This window comes from Tympanuchus pallidicinctus, unplaced genomic scaffold (genome assembly GCF_026119805.1).
Source record: "Tympanuchus pallidicinctus isolate F22 unplaced genomic scaffold, pur_lepc_1.0 scaffold1, whole genome shotgun sequence".
Classification (NCBI taxonomy): domain Eukaryota; kingdom Metazoa; phylum Chordata; class Aves; order Galliformes; family Phasianidae; genus Tympanuchus; species Tympanuchus pallidicinctus.
In genome coordinates this window covers 12478544-12504039 of record NW_026294618.1, presented here as the reverse complement: position 1 = coordinate 12504039, position 25496 = coordinate 12478544, and the positions used below count along the sequence as shown (strand labels likewise).

The window sequence follows — 25496 nt, the reverse complement described above, 5'->3', positions numbered from 1 at the left end:
TGAGCTGCATTCATGATATCCTAATCAGCTTAATAATGCTATCATTATATTTGATTGTTATTTCCTTCTCTTATATTTAAGACTGTTCTCTTTTCTTCGAATTTGATTAAAACAAGAATATTTTTTAGTATTTTGCACTCTCCCTTTCATGAGAAGAATGGCAATATTATCACAATTAAAATGAAACGTTCAAGGAGAGCTGTCTACTTCCAGATCTTTGAGAGGAGCTGTACAGAGCTAGTTGCTTTAATTGAACTAATGAATTCAGTCTACAGTACCCCATGCAGATATCCTTTTACTTTAGCAGCTATATTAAATGTTTTCTATTAAAAGTCACACTAAATCGGAAAATTTGTCTGCATAATCTGAAGTGTACACATTGATTTCTCCAATTTTACATCTGACTTTTTATTATGCTTTGTAATATTTTCAGGCGCATGAACAAAGGATTGAAAATCATAAGGATTTTTACCCTTTGGTTAGAGAAAGTTATGTTCTTGCATGTAAAAGGATCTGTCAGTCTTCTTCATTAAATTTTATTGTGATTTTTGTCTTCTTTGCATACTCCCTGTTGCCACATTGGACTGAGCACCACTTTGTTGTCAAGGTTCACCGAATGGCCAAGTACTCAGGGCAGTTTCAATCCCTATTAAAGTTGACATGATTTGGACTATGGTTGAGATGACCTTTTCCTTTTGGAATTTGATATAACTCATTTTTTAGTCAGTCTTACCCTTCAGGTCCATTTCAGCTATACTCTGTAGGCCATCAAAAGACAGGCACTGTCTTCAACAGAGTTGGATTAGGCCCTCAGGGTTACACTGGCAGTGTTTATACCATGGATTGTAGGTTTTTTTTTGTTGTTGTTTTTTTTTTTTTTTTTTTTTTTTTTTTCCAATGGAAAAAAAAAATCCTTTGAAAAAAAAAACATAATGAAGCTTTCACAAGAGTCAAACTGATATTCAATATTGTCATATTAAAGACAGTTTTGTAAAAATAATTGTGGAGGATTAGACTTTTATCATGAGCTTTCTTAGATAAAGTCTATTTTAAATATATCATAGATACAATTATTTTTATGAGGAAACTTGCTTTGTACACATATTCACATAATTTATATTTATAAGTGTAATTATGGAAATGAAGGAAAAAAGGAAAAAACAGCACAAATCAGGCATATAATATATACGTACTATACATACATATAATACATACATACATATACATAATACATACAAGTTTGTTAGCTTTTTTAATGATGACAGTAAATAACCCTTAATTCAGAGGATGAATGACTACATTGTAAAGTACCGTATAGAGTACTGTGCAGGAGTTCTATTAGACTTTAATTTCTTATTTTCTGCTACTTATATACCAAAGATAATCTCAAAGCTATATTTTACCAGAAACTATTATAAATAAATAAATCAGGAAAAACTATGTGATAGAAAATTCTTTAATTGAGGACCATCCAGTTTAAAGTATGTGGAATTTTCTCTTTGATTTGTGATGTGATGCATGAGAAGTAACCACACTAAAAATTTCTGTCATTTTCATTCTAAGAATAGCACTTCCTCAACCTCTATGTAGAATTCCATCCCTTCCTCACAGAATAACTTCATTCACATTACATAGAAGTTAAAGTGTATGCCTTGCAAAAATTGAGTTAGGTCTCTGAAGTAGGTATTCTAAATTTGTTTTTTTAATGTCAATCCCATAGAAAATCATTGTGTCAATTGGACGCACTTCAAAAATATAACCTGGATAATTTAAAACAACAACACATATTTTTTTTAAAAAAACTTGTATAAAAGAAGTACAACCACATTAAAAATCAGAGTAATCTCTTCATGTTTAAAATGGAAAAATCATATTGTTGTTAATTATATGATTGCATTTATTTTATATTACTGAACAATTTTTGCTTAAACTAATAAAAAATATTTTCTAGCAATCTCTTCTGGCATATCATATGTTGTGTAGATCAATACCCTTATTTATCTCCAGACTCATATTTATCTGTTTGACATAGAACTGTGAATTTATTTCCATAAAACCTTGTAAGATGAACAGTGTATCATTCCCATTCTAAAAAAGTAAGGCTTCTTTCCCTTTATAGATTAAATCTAAGATTATCTACAAATCCTAAGTGTCCAGAATAAGAAATTTAGAATCTGATTTTGCAGAGAGTTTATATTGCATTTTATACATTCAAAGCACAGTCTCCGTTGACTATATACGCACTTCTATAAATCAGAGTCTAGTCTCAAGTTAGACACCTAGAAAATGAGAAACATGTAGTTCGTAGTCTCCTCTGAAAAACTAAATTTAAGTGACTTACTACGATCAGAAAACTATAATTCCACAACAGCAATCTACTGTCTAGGTCAACAATTAACTAGAAAGTTAATAGCTGTAACTAGAAAGCTATAAATAGAAAGACCTCCTTTCTTTTTATGCAGAAGGTGGAAAATTTAGGTTCACTCTCTGGGTCATACCAAGCAATAAAGGAATAACTGCTAGTACCACTAAGTTGTCATTCTTTGCAAAATTCTGTATGCTATATGGATGAGATACATACTTAACAGGTTTCACAGGTATTTGCTCACAGGGTAGGGTAATTTCTGTGCTAAAGTCTGAAAAATCTCTTTTAGAAATAAACAGAAATCTTAAGGAGTATAATATGTAAAATAAATTATTTTCAAAATTTACCAGGTTTTCATGACTGTCTGGAACATGGTTTATCTTTTACAACATTGCCACTGTTGAAATACACTATCACATGGCAACAAAATTTAATGGAATATTGGCATGAACATGCAACCTGTATATTATCATTGGTGTTGAGACATACATAGTGTCATACTATAACCTGGAATCAAAACAGTATTTTATGGAGTGGTGACTTGTAAATTTTCACATCAAAAAAAGTTCAAGATGCAACCCTCAGTCTTGACTGCCTTTTGGGATAGGAAAGTTGTAATCCTTCTAGATTTCCTCAAAACTGGACAGAATATCAACTGACTGCTACATCATGACATCGACTAAGCTGAGAGCTTGAAATACAGAAATACAGTCATGGAGAGACAGTAAGGCCAGAGGAGAAGACAATCTTTCTCTTGCAACATGATAACGCCAGACCTCACACGGGTTTGAAGACTAAGGAGTACATTGCCAATCTTGCCTGGGCTGTACCACCAGACCCACCACACAGTTTGAGTTTAGTGCTTTCTGCCTTCTATTTATTCAGGCCGGTGAAATATAGACTGCTATTTTTCTATCATCACTGCTGTCATAGCCACTGTGAAACAATGGATTACCTCCACTGATGCAAATGTTTACAAGTGTTGCATGCAGGCTCTTGTTCACCACTGACAAAAATGCCACAGACAATAGTGATGACTATGTCGAAAGTCGTGTTTTGTAGCTGAGTCATCTCTATCAAATAGTATTATTGTGCTCTTTTAATCTGTTGTAGTTGCCATGGAAATAAATAGGAGGCATTACCTTTGGAGTGATCTACATAGAATGTTACTGTTGGCTTCTACCTGTTGCCATTTCATTGACAGACTAGGGTCATCATAAATGGAGTAGAATACTGACAACAGACAATATGAAAACATAATCTTCTAGTCTTCTAGATATTTTTAGGTATTATATTTAAATAGTAGGATCCCAGGTTTTATTTTAAAATGTTGATGTAATATGAGATGAGCATTTCCTAATAATAATGACTACCTACTAAACACTAAAGTCTAATGCAGTACTCTCTTTCCTTTAGAGTTGAATGTGGCCTCTGAGAAGAATCAGGAGCAGACCTACAGGTCCAAAACTGATAAAGATTGAAACATTGCAAGGGGCTGTAGTAAAAATATTGCAAGAGTTAATGAAGAACAGTTTCACTTGCCATGGTCTTCACAATTAGGTGCAATTTTAAGTTTAAAAAATATCTATTTTCCAATATTCTTGAATAAGTTAAAATCTTCATATCTGATTTTTTTTTCCCTCTAATTGGATGCAGAAAAAAATCTCTTACTATCCTGCTGACACCTGTATTAAGTTTCTTTACTGGTTTTGGATGTGCTTTCAGTATAATTCAGAATATTAATGATGATTTTTATAGCCTCCCATAGTCTGAGATTTGGAGCTCACTGTCAGTCTTCTTGCTATCAATTAGTAAGGTAGAAGTTTTAGACTAGCATGCATTTAAATACTTCTGTAGCATTAATATGCTGCTGCTGGAATTACCTATTAGTAATTACCTATCAAGTATAGCCAGCCCAGTATGTTTTCCTTTCAAACAATAGCAATAATAGCAAAGGATAATATGCAATGAGAGAAATCCTCAAAAACTATACAAGTAAACAATTTTTTAATATTTTTTTTTTAATATAGAAACTTTCATTTAGAAGAGCAATATAGACTGGTTCTTAGAAAGCTGTTATTCTAGTACAAATTCTCAGCATTTGAAGGCTTTTTTGGCAGATCACAGTGGCAGACCATTCCTTAATTAGACAGGTTTTCTTAGCTCCAAAATTTGACAACCTAGGAGGATGACATGTTAATCACAGTATTGTAGGGATTGAAAGGGACTTACAGAGATGACCTAGAGCAACCCACTGCTAGAACAGGTTCCCTACAGTAGGTTGCTCAGGAAAGTGCCCAGGTGAGTTTTGAATATCTCCAGAGAGGGAGGTTCCACTACCTTTCTGGACAGCCTGTTCCAGTGCTCTGTCACCCTCATAGTAAAGATTTCTTCATGTTCGTATGGAGCATTCTATGTTCCAGTACGTGTCCATTATGCTTTGTTCTGCTCGTGGAAGCTTATGAAAAGAGCCTGACCCCATCCTCTTGAATCCCAACCACTAGATATTTATAAGTATTGCTAAGGTCACCCCTAAGTCTCCTCCAGGCTGAACAGTCCCAAACCTTTCAGCACTTCCTCATAACAGAGATGATCCAAGCACCCTCATCATTTTTGTGGCCCCTTACTGGTCTCTCTCCAGATGATCCCTGTCTTTTTTGAACTGAGGAGCCAGAACTGAAGACAGTATTCCAGATGTGGACTTACTGGCAAAGGAGAGGAGAATCACCTCCCTTGACTTGCTAGCCACACTCTTTTTGATGTACTGCAGGATACCATTAATAAGCATCCATAGATATTCTAATAAATCTTTTAAAATAAGAGGCTTGGGGAAAATGTTAATTTTTACTCTTTGCAAACTACTATGTGTCAGGAAGAGGCTTCTAACTCTAGACGTTACCCCATACTTTTCATTGCAAAGACTCTTGAACTTTCTGTTCTGTATTTGCCATAGACCCATTAGTAGGAAGACCTTACACTAGTGAGCCAGAATAAGAAAGATGTTGCGCACTGACTCCCAAATGCTAGCAAACCTGTGCAATACAACTGCCCTGGCAGTATGCACCAAGTCTGTCAGTAGTAGAAGAGGAAGAGCTTTAGTGCATGGGGCTGAGGATCAATGTGGTGAGTGTTAATAGGGGATTCTGTGAATTAAAATTAGGAAGTTATCAGTGAGAGTGAGAATGGGCACTGTGAGAATGGTTAATACAGAAGGACCTAGAAACTAAACCTCAGGAGTTTTTATATACAGAGCAAACAGATTGCATGGACCTCATGGCACATTTCAAAAAGCATGGAAACTAGACATTACTATGGAAAAATCAATAAAATGAGAAACAGAAAAACGAAATCCAGTGCCAAGATCTTACTTCCATGCACCATTTTTGTATTCCTGCGTCTGCACAGGCAGCAAAAGCAACGTTCACTTATGTTTAGTGGAGAGTCTGGGAAGCTGTCCTAGGGATCATAGAACCATAGAATTGTAGAATTATCTGAATTGGAAGGGACCTTTGAAGATTATCCAGTCTAACTCCCTTGCAATAAAAAGGAACACTTACAGCTAGATCAGGTTCTCAGAATCCTGCCCAGTCTGACCTTGAATGCTTCCAGAGATGGATTATTCACCAGCCCTCTGGGCAATCTATTCCTGTGCCTCATCATCCTTAGTAAAGGATGATAATAAAATAAAAACTTTTGCTTTAATAGAATAAAAACTTTTACTATCATTAAAAAATATGTATATATATTTTGAAACTATTTCCCTTGTTGTACCTCTGATAAAGAGTCTGTATCCTTTTTACTTATAAACCCTCTTTAGACATTGAAAGGCCTCTAGCAGGTTTTCCTGGTGCTTTCTCTTAAAGCCTGATACAGCCTTTCATTATTTAAATGGGTCTGTACAACCGGGGATGTGCACCAGTGAAAATTCCTTCTCCCATTTGTTTTTACTATATCTGGAAGAAGAGTTTGGCCACTAATAGCAAATGAAGTTGTGACTAGTTATTCCAATTCATTGCAAGCCATCTTTACTTTTCATTTAATTTTAAGAAAATGTTAAAATTATCTAAACTTTAATGTAGCGTCAGACCATATGAAATAACTGCCTCATCCAGACTGTTCTGAATAGTCAGAAGTAGTTTGTTAGGTTGTTAGGCTCTTACAAGCAGCTATATTTTATGTTATTTTTATAAATTTTTAAAGTGCATTTTTAGAATTAATATCCCCACTTCAGATATAATGCTCCAAATAAATACAGAGTTGCTTGAACAACTAGAAACCCAGATAGCATGACACATCCACTGCTTTTAGAAGAGGAGTGCATTTGTGTTGAAAGAAGTCTGACTGGCCTAGATTTTTGCATAGAAATACTTGAAAAGACTTTTATAATAATTTGGCTAAAGACTATACAAACCTAATTAGAAATGTGCAGTTCCACAAAGGCAAAAAATGATAGTTGGAAACACCTATTAAATATTCATTTTACACCCTCATTAAAGGGAGAAAAAAGATCTAATTTTATAAAAGCCTTCATGTAAGAGAAAAAACGTTGATCATAATATTACTTATTAGTAAACTTTATCCAATGACATAATGCATTTGGTGTTTCATTGTATGTCTGACTTTGTCTCTGTAAACCAATATAATGCATATAATACCTTCACAGAATCACCAAGGTTGAAAAGGACCTGAAAGATCATCCAGTCCAACCATCCACCTATCACCAATAGTACTTACTAAACCATGTCCCTCAACACAAAATCCAAACGTTCCTTGAACATTTCCAGGGTCGATGACTCCACCACCTCCCTGGGCAGCCCATGCCAGTGGCTGACCACTCTTTCAGAAAAGCAGTATTTCCTAACTTCCAGCCTAAATATCCCTTGGCACAGCTTGAAGCCATTCCCTCTATTTCTATCACTAGTTACATGAGAGAAGAACCCCAGCTTGCTGCAACCTCCCTTCAGGTAGTTGTAGAGTGCAATGCGGTCTCCCCTGAGCCTCCTCTTCTCCAGACTGAACATTCCCAGCTCCTTCAGCCACTCCTCATAAGGCCTGTGCTCCGGACCCCTCACCAGCTTCATCACCCTTCTTTGAACACGCTCCAGGGCCTCAATGTCTTTCTTTAACCAAGGGGCAACCTTCTCAATTTATGCAGCAAAGATATTCCCACTTTAACGGGAAATCAATTGTCGGAATATAGAGGTTTTTTCCTTCTGCATAATAGCAGGTTTAATATGTAAAAATATCTATCTGTACGTTGATAAACTCTGGGTTAATTTAAATTGTTATTTCTTTTAAGTGCTAAAATAACCATGCCTAGATGACTAACTTGCCTTTCGTTTCTGTTTTTTTTCTCCTTCTATTTCCGTTTCCTTTTTTTTGGGGGGGTGATGCTGTTCGAACTGCAAAATCAGAAAACATAGCATTTTTTCAACTAGATTACAAGCAAACAAAGCCAGAAAAATGTGTTATTTGATACCGAATGTTAACAGTTTGCTAGTTAATAGTCATACACAGTGTAACTCAGCCACTAGAGTTCAAAAATCCAGCTAGCAATAATCTTGCTTCAGATTTAATTGTTGTATGAGTGTGTTGTCAGTATTCAAGGTTAAAGTGTTAAACCATTCAGAATCTGCAGCCAATTTTTCCCTCTTTCTTTGTTTTCCTTCCAAAGTATTCACTGTTTCTGTAATGTTTTCAAAACAAAAGGTGTTTCTCCATTTGTCATCTTTGAATGATCCCAAGACAGTTAGAATTCATGCTTTAGCTTAGCAAGTTTGTCTCTAAAGTCTCAGTTCAAATTTGACCTCAGGCATCTTGCAGCCAGTTTAACTATAGGACCTACAGTCACACACAGTAAGCAGTTTTTAAAGATATAATTCCACTGCTGGTACTTGAAACTAGATAGTCAGGTAAGGGCAACATCCTTAGATGCTTTTGTAAACCTTTTATTTCCTACATGCCATGCCATCCATACGTGTAGTAAACAAAATGCCGCAAATAAGAAGTCAGTCAGATCTTGGAGTCAGATCTTGGTTGTAGGTATTTTTTTTTTTTTTTTTTTTTTGGTGGGCTTTTTTTGTTTGTTTTCTTTTGTTTTGTTTTGTTTTGTTTTTTGGCTTGTTTGTTTTTAATAGATTTAATTTAATTTCTTGCTAGTGTTGGTGTTTTAACCCTCCCCGAACATGAGAGAAGCTTTCTACAAAATGAAGTTTTCTTATATGATTATTTTCATTATCCTCACTTATTCTGGTCGGCAGATGCTAGAGACCTCTTTTTTTCAAAGCCAAAGTTGCTAAAAGTGTCTTTCTTTACTATAATTACATGCACTGTTTTTCATTTGGATGACTGAATGTAGAAAGGATTAGATGTTTCCAGTTTGTGCATAATAATAAATCCTCAGAATTTGTTAAAATCCCTTAGTGATTTTCTTTTGATACCTTTGGTTCTGTTTATGGAGGAATTAAATGTGCAGGATTATCTACGTTTAAATCAGAATACACTCTAAATTGTTGAGTATGTGAAGGATTCTTGTTTGTTGGGTTTTTCTTGTTTTTTTGTGTTGTTTTTTTTTTTGTTTGTTTGTTTGTTTGTTTTTAATTAAATTGGCTATTGATTTACTTCCAGTTTATTAAGATAATCAGTATAGCACATAATGATAAGCTTTAAAGTGGATCTACTCCATCAATCATCTTCTGAAAATAGTTATCTACTTTCTGCTCCTTCTTACCCATGTGTTTTAAAGAAGGCTGAGTTGTCCCGTAACATCAGATAATATCGTATAACAACATATGCCTAAATTACTCTTTTAGTAGCCTTGCTACTTAGCTGCTAAAGGGCAGCTACATGGTTGTACATTAAGAACTGCATAAAAATTACACAACCTCCCCATCTTGCCTTTCTTTAAATCAGTAAACAAACTCAGAAAAATCAAAGGAAATTGTTTTAACTCAAAGAAAATTATGGAGATCTAGGATAATTACAGATGAATATGAATTTATTGAAATCATTCCCTAGGAATGACAGATCCCAAAAACATTTTTACAACTGAAAAAATGCTAGATTTCTCTTTTTCCTCCCTCTGCTTTCAGTGGTGAATTCAAATTGTCATTGCTCAGTGTAAAATATCAGAATGATTAGTGCTACTAGCAACAAGCATAATGAGATCAAGCTATTGAATACAAGAGAGAGGCTTTTTTTGCGTGTGCAGTACTTTTGATAACCCAGCCATAAAACAGGGTTCTGATTACAACTATTTGAAGAAAAAGTTTCCCTGCTGAATTTCCCTTTTACCCTTAAACATCACACTAACCTTGTGCATTCAGCAGAATTCACCTTTCAAAGCCACAGTAATGCTTTTTACTTCCAGAGAATAATGTAATGTGTGAAGTAGTGTTCTCACAGCGACTTCACAATCAATTAGAAGGGCTCATTCTCAGAAAATATATATTTATATATGAAACTATCAAGCTGTTCCACTCCTGCTCTGAAACAGGAAACCTGAAGGTTTCTTCATTGGCTGCACTCAGATTCAGATATCAAGACAGGCTGCATTTCCATATTTTTCAGTAGACCTACTTTTTAAAGCACTTTTGTGTGTGGTTCCCAAGAAGAACACCATTGTAAAAGAGTACATTTTTTGGTCATTGTACATTTTGGTCATTAAGTTTACAAAGAATCCCACAGCAGAAAACTTCATGTAATGAAAATCACTTTGCTGATATTTAGTGCTAATATTCATAGCTAGCAATAGGGAACAAATTCAACCTGCTGTGTTACAAGTATTGTCCTAGTAGCATGAACTGTATTAACTTAATTCAATTCTGTAGCCCATAGATTTATTTCCTTTTTTTAAATGTGTGATTCACTGGTGGTCAACTGGGACTGCAGGAAGCAAAACGACAAATGGAGAAAGAATCTAATAGTTATGCACGATACGTTTGAGATGCTCATTGTCTATGATCATTCAGTCATTTTGAATTTTAGAACACAGCAGTAGATTTTGCCACTTTGTGGAACAAAAGAAAAGATTAAGATTGAATCATTCTTAAAGGATAAACATATTGAACACAATATTCAGAAAAATACTTGTATCTATTTAAAAAATATTGCCATTAGGGAGAATTAAACAACTGTGATAATAAAGAACTAAAGTATCAAAACATTTCACTAAGTTGCAGAATATTTTTGTTTGCTTTACATAATTAATTTCCAATACGAACAAATGAAATTTAGACTTTTCTTTCAATTTAGACCTTGAATTTGGCTTAATTGAACTTCATGAGGTTCAATTGGCATGAGCCCACCTCTCAAACATATCAAGGTCCATTTGGATAGCATGACTTCCCTCTAGCATGTCAACTACATCGCTCAGCTCAGTTTCATCTGCAAACTGATATGCCCTCGATTCCACTGTTCATGTCACCTGCAAAGATGTTAAATAACTCCAGTCTTAGTAATGATCCCTGAGGAATACTACTCATCACCGGTCTCCGCTTGGACTTGGACACTGAGCCGTTGACCACAGCATTCTGAATGCGACCATCCGGCCAATTCCCTTTCCAGTGAATGGTTCATCCATCAAATCCATTTTACTCCAAAAAAATCTTTAGAATGCCTATACCGAGAATAACATTCCTACTCTATTAGCATGATGTCTACACAGATAAATAAATTTTGAGGGAGATTCACAAAAACTTTGGTAAATTGCACTGTCCTCCCTGTGCTGCTTTTCTGTACTAGCAGGAGGAGTGTCTGAAAAACTGCCTGATGGAAAGGGGCCTTGGTGTACTGATGGACAGTATGGACAGTCGGCTGAATATGAGCCAGCAGTGTGCCCAGGTGGCCAATGGCATGCATCAGAAATGGTGTGGTGAGCAGGACTAGGGAAGTAATCCTGCCTCTGTACTCGGTATTGGTGAGGCCTCACTTCAAGCACTGCTTTCAGTTTTGAGCACCTCAGTACAGAAAGGACACTGAGGGGAGACCTTATTGCTCTTTTCCAATATCTGAAAGGTGCTTACAGCGAGAGTGGCTTTCGTCTCTTCTCACTGGTAACTGGTGAAAGGGGACTGGACGAGGGGAAATGGCCTGAATTTGCATCAGGGTAAGTTTAGGTTGGATATCTTTACAGAAATTGTTGTGAAGTACTCCCCAGAGAAACTGTTGAGTCATCACTCCTGGATGTGTTTAAAAACCTTTTGGATGTGGTGCTCAGGGACATGATTTAGCAGAGGGCTTTTAGTTAGGGTAGTATGGTTAGGTTGTACTTGGACTCTATTTTTAAGGTCTTTTCCAACCTGAGCAGTTCTATGATCTCTCACACAATCTGTAGGGATCAAGCTAGACTTAAACAGATTCAGGGACAGTAAATGGGCTTTGATGCTGCTTCACTAATACAGGCATATTTGAAAAAGATCACTTATTTAATGTTGGCACTCAGTCCACTTAGAGAGTTCTCTCAGTTTCTTGTATGCATCAGAATTGTTATACTGTTCAACATACATTTTATCTATCATCCACTAACAAGCAAGAAATTCCTGTTCCTCTAACAGTTCTTCTAATTAGTTAACTGGCCCTAGCTTCTCCAAAACAACAGTGATAAAGGATGAAAGGTTTCTCAAGAATGACAAGATTAACAATTTGTATGAAAGAACCTCCTGTTTACTCTTAGATGCTGTTTGCTCTTTGTCTTACATTTCATTTTCCCAAGACATCACAGTGATAAGGTCAATCAAGCTCTTTGGTTATTCGTTCAGTTACATCTTCCCCCACAGTTTAATAATATACTGAGAAACCATGAGAATAAATCAAGAATGGAGTCCCTCATTTTTTTCCTCTTGGAGTACTTCCTTCACTGTAAAACCAGACTGATCTTGTTTTCCTCTGTGGCTGTTCACATTCAGTGTCTTCTAAGAAAAGAAGAAGAGTTTGGATTGAACATCAGCAATCACAGATATGACTGTAGCTGCAAATTGTGGATTACACAATCTTGCTAAAATTGATATTCCATGCACAGAATAATTAAATATGCCTTCAACTGGAGACAAAGAAAACGACTGAGAGCTTGGTGCCTCTTGCGTATGCACTTAAGCATATGCTGTCTATGCAAATGGGACATCTCAATTAGAGGAATACAAAACAAACGAACAAAAAGCAGTTCTAAAACTTTTAACAATACCATTCATGCCTAATTCACTGTCTTTCTCTGCCAATAAGTATTATATTTTTATATATATTTATATATATTTATATATATATATTATATATATAATATATATATATAAATTTTTATATATTATATTCTTTCTTCAGACATGATTAGTAAGCATTTCCACTGATAAAAAGGCAAATATTTATGTCTAAAAGACTTTGGAGATTATCATGTGTCCAAGTGACACATTACTAACCCAGAAATGCATATTCTAAGACATACTTTATGTCAGTGCAAATTAAGAATCTTAAGCAGATCAAATTAAACACTAAAAGTCCCTATCAATCTGTATCATTTATGTACAACTTAGCTACTGCTACTTTAAAGGCACAGAAAAGACATCTGGTGTGCAGCTATCTACAGAGAGATTGGGTGAACCTACTCTTTCTTTTTCTAATCTGTTTAATGTATATTTTTTGAGGTATCTTCAGCATGCATTCTGATTCCATCATGTTTTTGCTGAGAAGGCTGCAATGTCTAACATTACTTTAGTGCAATTACATCTTTATTTTGTAAATAAGTCATGAGAAAATAGGCAGAACTTAAACCAGTTTCTACAGTTTGTACAGATAATATTCTGTCAGCCTGTGCTCTCACCGATCAGCTGTAATCAGTGTCCATAACAGTTTTTTTTTCTTCTGTTCTTAACTTTCCATACTTGCCCAGAAGGTCACAATAGGAGATTAGGACTAGTATTTACATTACTGAAAAAATAATTGCCTTTACAACCTCAAAGTTAAGTAAGAAATAATTTCATATTGTTGCTAAAGATAATGGACTAAAAGCAACTTCTTCCACATATACTGAAAATATTCTCTGATTGTGTATAAATTTTTGCACCATTCTCTTATGGTGTTTCTCCTCGCACTCCTTTCCAGAGTCATAAAAGCTACATGATTCATGACAGAGGATATTAATTAAAATCTCCATAGAGATATAAACCTGAAAAAGAGAACAAGCTTGCTTTCCTGGCATCTCTCTTTGAACCTTCTCAAGACTGTCATTCACATTTAGCCTTCAAACAAATTAAATGCCATTGCATTGTTCTTATAACATTTTTTTTGTTGTTGTTTTATTCATTATATTTTTAAAATATCAAAGTAGATTCTATATTTCTCACAGTAACATATTTTTAGAGAAATTATACTGAGTTTCAAAATCATGAGAAATATATTATTCTTCAAGCAGTAGCGCAGTTTCCTTTAAAATTGAACAAACTCAGTTCATCAACATTTTCATGAAATTAGGAGTAGAGAACTAAGAAACTGTGTTCTGATGGAAAATGAACAGCTAAGTAGCAGAAAAGTGTTATGAAGAGAATTAGGAGATTTAGAAATTAAAAAAAAAAAAAACAAAAAACAGGAAAGTTCTAGATACCAATAACCACTTTCAAATTTAGATACTCATGATTTCTATCATGATTTGTTGCTGCAATCATAACCTTTAGACCATTGGTTAAGAATTACTTTAGAAATGTTCAGATGCAAGCAACACTTATCTTACCTTTTACAAATCAGATTTTAATGTCTCATTTGTTCATGAATCTAACCTGAGTAGTTGGGTTTGTTTGTTTGTTTTGTTTGTTTGCTTGTTTGTTTGTTTGTTTTTTGATGTTTCCAAACACTTTTCCTTCTTGTAATTCAGTTTGGATTCAGTAATGACTTTAGGGAACCCAAAGATACATTTATTCTAGGAAACAGTTGTAAAATATTCACCCAGACACAGTGTTGGTCCTTGGGGTTCAAATGGAACAGAAGATGATGCAAGAAATACAGACAACAATAGTAACATAACTTCTGTTGATAAATTGGAGAAACATCCAAATAAACACATTTATTATAAATAGCTAATGATCTGACTGGTTTGAAATAACTAGTCCTCATTTTATCCTCATTAAAGGCCATAGAAAATTTACAATAAACTCTTTTGAAATAGAGGTTTTTGAAATTTCAATTTAAAAATAAAACTCTCAAGGTATATGCCCTTATTTTAGCTGACATTGCTAAGCATGGCACTGATCAAATCAGAGCCCCTTGAATAACCAGCTGCATATTCAAAACTTACGTTTTTCTCCAGCATTGAACTGTATTGCTTGGGCTCTTACATGGCTACTAATTGAGAGCACTGGGCAGTCAGAAGTTCTTATTAATTTATCTACCTTCAATGATGGCACCTGTTTAGAAATATTTATTCAAAACTTTTTAAATTTTATTTTAATCTTTTAAGGATAGACTTCCAGTTTTCATATTTCTAAGAAATATGATTCACATTCTGTCTTCTGCAGTAATTTTAAACATCATTAACAAAACATTCTGGACATGGCTCAGGCTCCTTCAGAAAATATAAATTTCAAGTTTTGATTTGTTCACAGTTCATATCTGCAATATTTATTTTGCAATAACAAAATACAAAAAATAATGATCACTCTTTAAGGATAGCAGAAGTGAAAACTACAGAATTTAATAAAGAGGAATAGAAATTGATTCTGAAAGTGTGTGATGAAGAGTTATAAGTAGAGAACTACAATAAAAGAACACCATAAAAGAGCTTTAATAGGTTTATACCCTTCTGCCCGTTTCAGAAAAGACTGCTGCTGATCAGAAACATTTATTTTAAAGGGAGGATGAATGACCACAGACTCTTTTTTTTTTCAGAATGTGGCTGAATGGTGGTAAAATATTATGTGAAACAGGTAATATGTGAAAACAGGTAATTATGTGAAAGAAGTAACATGCCAGGTAATAAGCAGCTTTGTTCATCCCTCCTAAGGCTTTGATTTGCAATTATTTATTGTTTTGTTTATTTTCTTATTTAATACCTGAATTAATAATAAATTTTCACCTGCTTGGAACTGAGAACTTTCTTGACATAAGGCAGCAGAATCTTCCTATAGAATTCACCCCAGAGAAGAAGAAATTCGCAGTTCATGAGATACAAAAGACTCTCAATGTAGAAATACACTACAGAGTATATTCCAATCTCTGAAACACCTTTTTTATTTTGAAGCTGGGCAGAAGATCCCACAAGTCCTGTTTAATTCCTCACTTTTGTAAGTGACCTTACACTACTTCTGGTTCTGCTGCTCCAGCACTCCAAAACTCTATTTACATGGAAATTCTCTCTCTTTAAAATATGTTTGCTTGTTTTCATTTTTTAAAATGATATCCCATTCAAGCTTTCATTATTGTTATTTATTTCTCAGGTCATGCTTCAGAAACTTTCTAATCTAATAAAGAAATAATTTGACAAGCTTCATTTGCAACTCTTCAGCCATTTCACATGGCTTTCTGTTTAGAGTTTTCACTTATTTGTTACCAAATATTTCAGTTAGTTTCTCTTCCCAGCACAAAATTGCACCATTACTCATTATGAGCTCATTGAATTTACAGCTGTAAGTGTAAATGGAAGAGGGCAAGGAGCATTCCCTGCCAGAAAACTGGTTGTTCCATGCTATTTCAGAATATGGTGGCTGTGACTTTTGATGGCCATACCTTTCCTTTATCAATCTTACTGTTTTCAGGAAAACTGGAAGACCAATGTTCCCTAGGGAGTCTAGCAAGCAATTTTACAACTGTCTAACACTTACCAGTCAGGAGACATTATGACACTTCTTTTGTGCTTGTTGTAACTGTCAAGGTATTCTAGCTTGTTCATCTCATTGAACATCTCCCTGCTTCCTTCCCTTCTACCCTTCCTCCTTCCCCCCACCTGAAAAAAAAAAAAAAAAGGTAAAAAAAAATCATGATTTCTAGAACTGATACAAGGAATAAGACAGAAATTATGTCTGGATAAGGACAGGAGCCTGCCATGAATGGGAAATGGAGGTCGCTGCCAAGTCCAAAATATAATAATTCTAGTTGAAGAAGAAGCAAACCACAGGTCAAAACAGAGCCTATAGATGCCTTAAATTGGGATGGTTCTTGTGTCCAGGACTACAATTCACTTGGTAACTTTCTATCATGGGTTGGATAAATCCCATTTTTATGCATATACCAATTTTTATGCTACTTACATGCTCTAAAACAGGCAGATGATAGCATACATGCTGTACCCTGGGCTGGCTAACCACAAACCAGCTTAAACTCAGGACTTACTGGTTGCTTGTTCTTATATCCTGTTTCTCAAAGACCATGCTGATCTGAGCTGATAATACTCAACCTGGTATAGGCCTCCTGAATTTGAGTTAGCTTACATTCGGACTACCTGAAGGTCAAAGGAGCTCAATTATGAATGCAGTTGCTATCATATACCTTTAAGTAGTTAGCCTCTAAAGACCCCCTGCCAGTAGCTGTTTGCAAGAGATCTATGTTAATGACAGGAATACATAAAACTGTCTGGAAAAAATAATTGGCTTGCATTAAAAACCTAAATATTCTTACACTTAGAAACAGCCACTCACAATCTGCAGAAATGCTGAATACAAAGCCATGGCTGAATTAATTCTACTTTGGAGAACACTGCCAGGAAATCTGACTATGCCTGACTCATACAGGTATGTGTTGTATGTCTGAAGTTCTTCTGCTAGTAGACAGCTATTCCTTTTACTTGTTCTTTTAGATTAAGGACAGTTTGGGTCCTGTTTGTATAGTGTTACTTTAGTTGCAATGTGGTGGTTCAATTATTGTGAAATAGTGATTCAGTAAAGAATTCACAGTTCAGGGGTTTGTGAAGAAAACAAAACACAGAAGAACAAAAAATAAGCCAAAAGAAATTGATTCTAAAAACTAAGGCAATTTATTTAAGGCAATGGAATTTCCTGCCAGCTTAAGTTCTTACTGTGGACTCAAGTCAATATTTGCTCACTATATGACATATGTTGTAAGATGTGGTTTCAGTGATCTAATATGTTTATATCCCATCAGTGTCTAGTTCATTGGAACAAGAACATTCAGAAATTATTGCTATTTAGAGACCAGTAGCTGATGGTTGATGATGGTATTTTAGTAAATTTTTTCTTTATAATATTGTGCTGGTGTTGGTTCTGTTGTTGTTCCTTGGTAGTATACAGAGAGAGTGGTGAAATGCTGGAAGGCTGCCCAGAGAGGCTGTGGCTGCCCCATCCCTGGAAGTGTTCATGGCCAGATTGGATGGGGCCCTGGGCAGCCTGGTCTAATAATAAATGTGGAGGTTGGTGGCCCTGCCTGTGGCAGGGGGGTTGGAGATTCATGATCCTTGAGGTCCCTTCCAACCCTGGCCATTCTGTGATTCTGTGAGCATACTGCTCTTTTACATAAGAAATGTGTCAGAAATCAACTGTTCTGGAAAGATTAAATAGTTGCCCTCCAGTGCATGTATGAATGCATTTATAAATGGTAATCAATTCAGGCATAGTTATTTCTATAAAGGTTGCACTATTAGTAAACCAATTCATTATCACTGAAACTTCATCCATGTTACTTTTGCATCTAGCTATTCTTGTTAATGCTGTGGTATGCAATGTGAGGATCATAAGATACTTCATATTGGAAATGACTTCAGGTAACCTCTGGCTCAACCTCTGGTGAAAATGAAGGCCAACTATACATCAGACCAGGTTGCTTAAGGTTTAGTCTAGTAGGGTCTTGAAAGTTTCCGAGTACGTACAGTGCAGCAGACTGGGCAACATATTCTACTCCTTGCTGTCTTATCAGGTTTTAAGAATTTTTCTTAGTTGGGAAGAGAGACATTATTGTGCTACTGCAAATGCAGAATTCATTAGTGCCACCTATTTGTGAGACTGTAAAACTACAGATAATCCCTGTAAAACTGTATTGAGTTAATAAGAAAATATATTATGTTTCTTTCTGCTTAAGCGCAAGAAGAAAAACAAGACACATAGGATAGGTTTAAAAGGGTTTTCTTCAGTTTTGTATCTAAATAATTGCAGTGGATATATATGTTGTTCAAATTAAGGCTTTAATATAATTTATATATTTTATACATATAAAAATGCAAGATGAAACAACTTCTAACATTTAAATAATATATATTTACATTATATATATAATGTAAAGTACTGTAATGTAATGTAATGTATGTATATATATTTGCACAGTTTTCTTTTAGAGCTCCAGATACATTGCTTCACCTGCAGGAGGTGTGCAATTTTGGAGGAGCTGTGTTGTCAAGTGAAAGGCAAAGGCAGAAAAAGACGCTGAAATTATAAAAATGTATCAATGTAGAAGAAATAAAACTATCTAGATAGAGTTATATATTAAAGAAAGAATCAGTAAAAAAGTCTTTTTTTAGAAGTCTTTTTCTTCTCATATTCACTAATTAACAAATTTTTTATTAGATGAGGAATGATTAGACAAATTGTAATGCAAGAAAGAAAACACATAAGAAAAAAAATCCTTAGAATTTTATTAGTGCTATTATCTCACCCTACTATTAAAAAATTAGGCAGTGCTCATAATAGTTATACTTTCTCTTTTGCTCATTCATTTCAAACTGTCCAGAAAGGTTTACAGTTAATTATAATCATTTCAGTAACAAATAAGATAATATTCTTTAGATCTCTGTGGAGAGACAAAGCTTTGAATGACAGGAGGAAGGCTTAGCATTAATACACAATGATTAACGTCAACATATGCTTTAAACTTCAGAGGGACATCTGTAGCCTGAGGAACAGGAGCTATAAGTTTGCTTGTTATGTAACTGTAGGCATGCAGATTTTCTAAATATGTTAGCCTGACTGTAAACAGACACAGATTTTCAGAAAACATGTAAACAAAGAACAGATTTTCAAAACATTGTTAATTATTAGCTAATTCCTTTGTTGCCATTGACTTTCTTATAAGAATGACAAATTTGAAAACACGTGTGAATATGTGTTATAAAAGTCATTCCTGTGGCTGATAATATATGTGCATTGGCACAGACAGTGAATAAATAAATATGTAAAAAAGGATTACGTTATGAAAAAAAAACAACAAAACTGTAATTTCAAGTATTTTTTTCTTTCAGTCAAATGATTCCTGTAATATACAACTTGAACGCAACAATACAGATTTTAACTCCATGTACAATATTAGAATATTCTTTACAGTTCGCATGTTGTTTCCAAGCCAATGAAAATATGATGTACAGTGAAACTGAAATAGGTAATTTATAGAAAGACTTTGAGAACTTTGAAATATGTTTCTGGCAGAAGTTAACTTTGCCATGATCACAATATTAAAATACTATTAAAAATATATACAAAACAACAACAACAATATATACAGAACAACAAAGATTTGCAGATCAAATGTAGAAAAAGTAACATAATAAAAATAAAACATTTGAGATATAAAAATTATTATTATTTTTTTTTTTCCAGCTTAAATAGTGCCCACTATAAACTTTTATATGCAGTTTTCTGTAGGGAAATTAGATTTTTCTTATATTCTTATATATATGTAGAATCTGAAACTCTCATAGATATGTTTTTATTCACTCATTCTGCTGTCCTTACAAATATATTGATTATGTGGCTTACTAATTCAAATATGTCATATTCCTCATTGTGATCATTCATTGTTTTTTTAGATCCACGATAAAGTGAACATATTTTATCTGAGGATTGAAATCCTGAATGAACACCTGGGTACTTTTTGTTCTTGTTGGTAGGTAGGTAAGTTGGTAGTTTTTTGTTGTTCCTGCTGTCCGTTGATTTAGGTGTTCAGTTTTTTTCAGTCAATGAACTATTGATTTGTGTTATCTTTGGAATACCCTTGTATTGAAGCACATTCAAATGACTGAGGGAAGAAAGCAAATGGAAAATGGTGGCAAATATGCAAAAGCAAGAGCAAAATAATGTTAAAAATCTTGTAATAATCAAAAACATATTCTTCATACTTTGTATTTGTCAATTCAGCACGCACTGAGAAAGTGAATATTGATGGTCCCATAATGCTTTGTTGAAGTGAAATGTTGCAGGCAGTTCTGTATGCTAGCAACAATACAAAGGTACTCTACTGAAAATAGAAATCTAAATCGCAGCCATGTATCCCAGGCATTACAGTAATGTAGCTGAAAGGTCAAAGAGGAAAAAATATATATTTTATTATTCAGTTTCCCTTACCTGAACTTGATTTTCAATGACCTAATCAAAATGATGGTTGTTTTTTTTTCCTCAAGACCCTTGATTCATTCATTGCATACTGATGATGTGTTTAGGAACAGAAGTTCATTATTGTATTTCTTTTCATTGTAATTCATATGGCTTCATATTTCGTTATTAAATACCAATCAAGGCCTCTTCTGAAGATAACTTGCCTACTTGTGATTTTGAAATATTTTTCCAGTTCTCAAGGTGGTTTACCACCTCAAAATCTCATCAGAAATCATGTGAAAAGGCTGTCTGCTATCTTTAAATGACCTTTAAATATCAGATAATTATTCATGACTTTTGGTGCTGATTGAGATGTTTAATTTACATGCCTTATGTAAGTGCATGTATAGGAGGTATACTTCAGTAAAAATGTTCCATGTTTTGTTACTGTGTTTTCTTGTCTTCAGTTGATTGGCCCTAAGAAAGAAATATATGCTGTTGAAAGGGTGGATTTTTTTTCCCCTCAAAATCTAGCATTATTTTTTTCTTAAAAACAAGGTAATCCAAGAAGGATGCAAGGTAAACCATGAAATGCAGAAAAGTGTTCTTCTTAAAACAGCACTTTAAGGAATACACTGATATCCCTGAAAGAATACTGTTAACACATCAAAATACAGACTGTAGCATTATTTTTAACGATTAAGCACATAGTTACTTGCAGCAGTAAAGGAATAATAACAATGGGATGACCTACACTAATTATATCAGTTAAGAATCTGACACCTGGCTTGGAATAAGAATTTATCTTTTCCAGCACAGAAGGATTGTATAAATTTTTGAACACTCACATGATTGTCCTCCTAGTTTTTAAAAACTCACAACTACAGTGCACGTCCTCTAAAATTTCCAAAGATCATTAATCAGCTCATTATTTTTTTATGAGTATTAGTGGCACTAATGTGTAGAAAGCTTCAAAGGAAATCAAGAAGTAGGTGAATGCATTCAGTAAGTTTTTCTACCATCTGTTATCCAGTGAGATACCTCAGTCCATGCTGATCTATATTTGAATTGCCTCTAAATATTAGAATTTACAGTGGAGCAGTGATAAATCATAAGCAGCATACCTGTATTTGAATTAGCCCAGACCCATCAGTCCAGGTTGAAGTAATGGCTGGAGATGCTGTATTTTCCAATCAGTTGTATGTCTAAGGTCTCGAACATTTCTAGAAAGGAAATTTTTGTGAAGAACAAAGTGATATATAACCATAATGTTCCAGTGAGTTTGAAGCAATTAGATTCACATGTAAGATAGTCGATTTTTATCTGTGAATCTTCAGATCCACTAGCATCATCTCTAAAGTATACTTATTTTTTGATTTACATCTGAACAATTACAAGGAGCTGTAATCTAAGAGCCTCCCACTTCCCTTTACAGACCTTTTTGAATCTAGCAGGAGTTTAATTAACATTTATCTATTTCTGAGAATCTTCTCAGGTTCGGAGTGGAATGCATTTGGCCTTCGTAGTTTCTTTCTAAGTTGATTAAGTAGCTGTTAGAGTTCATATCTGCCCTAGAATCCTCTGAGAATAAAGATGGCATATAGCTGCCGGTAGTTCTTTTTTTGTCAAATTAATTGACACAGTGTATGTCTTGTATTTAAAATTCAAAAGTTCTTTGTAACTCAACCCTGGAGACCGAAGCATAACACGGGCCAAAAGCAATAGAATAAAGTCAGTTAAACATATTATTTTAAAATTCAGAAGTACTATAATTATATTGCTGACATAAAGGCAAATTTACATAAAGACAATTGTATTTCAATTGTATTTTTATACCTTGCACTAAATCTATTACCAAGCAATTCAAGGTTTGTTGAACCAAATTAAGTTCACACCTCCTTTGCAAGCATGAAGCTCCTCCATAACCAGATCCAAAATTCTTCCTAGATCTGATGTGCTTTGCAGCAGCCAGAAATCTTCTGCAAAGAAAATCTGTCTTGTATCACTTGTTTTTGTAGCTGTATGTTTTACTTAATGTATAATCATGATTTCAAATTGAATACTAACAGTACACAAGGGTATAGAAGAATGATACCACTATGTGTGTGGACTATGTGATGTATCTTTTTCATGAATGTACCACTACATCCCTGGACTTCAAGCAAGTTTGTGGGAAAGTGATAGCAGTATACAGTTACTCTGTAAGCAGATTTTTCTGATTCATTTCAGCTTAGTATCTTCTGACAAGCGTTTATTCAATAAATAGTTGGTCACTTCAGAAGTTGTGCAGGCAACATAAGACAAAAATTGACCTATCAGTTTCTTACCTGTTAGACATTCACAAATAAATCACTGACTCATACAAACTTCAAAGAAAGCAGCTGTCTAATCTCTGGTTAAATTTATCGTTAATCTTGCAGAAAAAAAATCTTTGCAATGGCACACACTACAGCAGAAACTTCAAAGAAATGCTGCTTGCCCAAAACTGCAAAAGAGGTTTTTCTTTCCTATGCCTTGAAAAACAGCTTTAGAAATATAAGTCAAGGATTTTTTGCTGTAGATACAGTCAGGATTTTAGTATCTAAACACACTGTGCATTCAGCAGTGACAACAGTGCATAAGTAAAAAAACTAGAGCTCAAGTGTGGGAGAGGATCATTTTTTTCTCCTTGGGGATCAGATGAAGAGTAGAAACTGAAGTGATAATTTCAACATTAAAATAATCAGAGATGTTGGAAGTAGCAGTAGTATTTTGTCTTGTTCAGCCAAAGAGCTTTAAGGTCATTCTGATTAGCTAAACAATAAATTGAAGATTGGAATTCTTTTTCCTATTTTTTTTTTTTCCAATGCTGCTTGCAAAAAATTTCAAATGGGACCTTTTGCATCAACCATGAACACATATAGGCTGTAATCTAGATGACTGGATCACAGAGAAATGGAAGAAACTGGAATATCTAAACGAAGTGTACAGTAGTCAGATATTAAGTTTCTATATTTGAATTGCTGCCTGATCAAAACTTTGGAGTATGTAGCAGCAGAAAGAAAGCACATCCAAATTATTAAAAGGTAAGATTTTATTCAGCTAGATGTTTGCTCAAATGAGATTTGCCAGGTCACTCTTTTCACCACAGTGAGATTAGTCATAAGCTCTTTTTTTTCTGCACGTGGGAAAATGTAGAATATTGTTAGAAAAAGTACAGTAAGGAATATATACATAATAAGTGTGGGAAAATAAGGTATTCAGTTTAGGTAAACTAAAGATGCCAGACTGCATCTATTCAAATCCTGAATTCCACCATTTCCTGAATCCTTCTCACAAACTGAAAACAGAAACTTCGTAACAGGTCAGAATGTTAAACCACTTCCAAGTGTAGTACAAAAATATATCAAAATTCTCATCCATTCCTTTTCTAAAGGAGTAAAGGAATTAAGTCCAATCGTAGATTTTGAATTACTTTTCTTTGAGACCACATTTGATCCTTTTTCTTTTAGGCCTTGATCCTTTTAGGCCTTCTCCTAAAGACAAAATTTTTAAGTCTATTTAGTATAATTATATATCTTTGTTAATCACATTACAAAATTAAATGTAAATGCATTTGTCAAAAATATTCATAAACAGTTGTCTACTTGCAAAATACTTTTTAAAATGAGCTATCACAAAGAGATTTAGCATTCAATAGCATTTATATTTTAATGACATAAATGAAAGAGGATGACATTAAAACTTCAAAGCAGCAAAGATGACACATTTCCAATCATGCTGTCACTGTGAGATCTACAAAGAGCATACTAGTACACAAATAACTGTTTTTTGATTTACTGAAGTTCAAGTATGGATTTATCTAATTTTTTAGGTACTTCAAATCCACCAAATTGCCATGACAAGTATGTGATATTGTGGTAAATTTTTCCCTTAACACAAGATATGACAGCTCAAAATTATTTGTAAAACTGTGATCTATCTTGCCACTAGAGCATGCTGTGGATTGGTTGAAGCCCTACTTCTCTTGAATTCACCAAAATTTTAAAATAAGATTAATTTCAGATAAAAACTTCTAGGTATGTTTTCTAATGCCAGCAAAGGCTGTGATTAATGTGATTTTTGTCTGTGATGAGAAAGGGTTTTCAGTTCAAGTTTCCTTAATATAACGGTGTTAAATAATTTAATTGACCCCCATAGTTGCTTTGTATTTTCCACTGCTGATAAAGAAGTCTTTTTATGTATAAAATATGGAGAAGAGAGGAGACTGCGCTCACGTCCAGCAAGGCCTGGTTGTGAAGTTCCCATCTCCAGAGATATTCAAAACCTACTTGGACACTTTCCTGTGTGACTTGCTGTAGGGAAGCTGCTTTAGTTGGGGTTTGGACTAGGTGATCTTCAGAGGTTCCTTCTAACCCCTACACTTCTATGATTCACTTTCCTATTGTAATCTGTCTTTTGTTGTGTTTAACTTCAGCTCAGTTACTCCTTACACATAAACTGATCTCAGTACAACATTTTACTGCCTCTGTGGTCCACAAATAGTCACAACTGCAGAGACGATCATTCTGAGTTCTGCATTTTTAACTAAGTATTAAGAACACAATGCAAGGATTATAATGTAACATAGTGAGAATATTCACAGTAGAACTGGGACAGGATCCTACTTTATTCTAAAATAATTTCATTTAAAATTATATGTACTTTCTCTTGTGACTTTATTTTTCTATGCATTTCCTCATAAGTGAGATGTACACATATAAATTGTGGTATGAAGTTATTCCATTCATAAAAGGAATTCCAGTTAGCAGGCTTAAATGGCATTCTGTTCTGTAACAGAAATTCCATATCAATTCATACGAGCAGAATTAAGAAGGTGATTGTAATCCAGTATTCAGTGTTGTATTAACTTCTATTTGTGTCAG

General features: G+C 34.3%; 1 long non-coding RNA gene across 1 annotated transcript; it reads right to left on the bottom strand.

Annotated features, from left to right (window-relative positions):
- Positions 1-18935: 18935 nt before the first annotated feature.
- Positions 18936-23421, bottom strand: LOC128072734 (uncharacterized). Its single transcript, XR_008202427.1, has 3 exons — positions 22488-23421; positions 21717-21815; positions 18936-21069 (listed from the first exon to the last, which is right to left on the bottom strand). It is a non-coding gene; the product is annotated as an uncharacterized LOC128072734 (long non-coding RNA).
- Between the last annotated feature and the right edge of the window lie 2075 nt (positions 23422-25496).